A 1,004-nucleotide genomic window follows, 5' to 3' on the forward strand; every position below is an offset into this window, starting at 1 on the left:
TCATTCATTCTAAAAAAGACTACTGTTGGTCAGTAGCACATTTATCAAGTGAAAAATTTCAGTTTTAGGGTACAAGTCAAGACGAATAAAATGAAGCTCTTGAACTTAAATCTGCATACACTACTGGTTTTCCTAATGGTTAACTAATTGTCACTCATGGAGAAAAAGGAATTTATTCCTTCAAAGTAAAAAAAGACTAAAAGTGTATCTTTTTTCTCCCCTTAAATTAAAAAACTTACAGGACAAAGTTTGCATTTCTCTTTTACAGTGAATTACTGACAAATTCCTGAACCAGCAAACAAAAATTAAAATTCAGAATTTAAGATCAAGAAACAAGCTAAATCATGTACTATTTAATTAAGAAACTTATAATGGAATATTACCCAAATAAAAAGTAAGTACAAGCTCAATTAGCATGTTCCATATTTCAGAGAAGCAGCATTAAGGGTTTATGCCATAAGTTTATTTACAAACATATCTAGGATGCTGAGTTCAAGAATTTGATCGTTTTTTTCAAAGAGACTGCCCCTCTTAAAATCTGCTCTACATATCTATCTCATAGATTATTTTTTAAGCAGTTGCTGTCTTACTCTAAAGAAAGGCACAGCAAATCTAGACCCAAAGTACAAACTCATAATAGCTAGTAACTGCTACTTCTTTTCCACTGAAAATGGTAAATTCTTCCCTGGATCCTCCTCACAGTGGCTCCTACGGACCACAGAGGTTGTGAACCTCTGGATGCTCTATCCCAACATAGTGCTGTGGGAAGCTCTGCGAAAGGCGCAGAGACTGAAGGTGCAGGAAATGGTGGTGGCACACCAAGCTGTATTGGAGCATAGTTGAGTAGCAATGTTGTGTTAGTTTCAGGTGTACAGCAAAGTGAATGAGTTATATGTATACTTGTATCCTTTTTCGAATTTTTTTGCCATTTAGGTTATTATGGAGTATTGAGCAGAGTTCCCTGTGCTATACAGTAGGTCCTTGGTTATCTATTTTATGTTTTA

General features: G+C 35.0%; 1 pseudogene; it reads right to left on the reverse strand.

Annotated features, from left to right (window-relative positions):
• Positions 1 to 563: 563 nt before the first annotated feature.
• LOC136121446 (cytochrome c oxidase subunit 7C, mitochondrial pseudogene) lies at positions 564 to 755 on the reverse strand (annotated as a pseudogene).
• Positions 756 to 1,004: the final 249 nt, after the last annotated feature.

This window comes from Phocoena phocoena, chromosome 3, assembly GCF_963924675.1.
Source record: "Phocoena phocoena chromosome 3, mPhoPho1.1, whole genome shotgun sequence".
Lineage (NCBI taxonomy): Eukaryota > Metazoa > Chordata > Mammalia > Artiodactyla > Phocoenidae > Phocoena > Phocoena phocoena.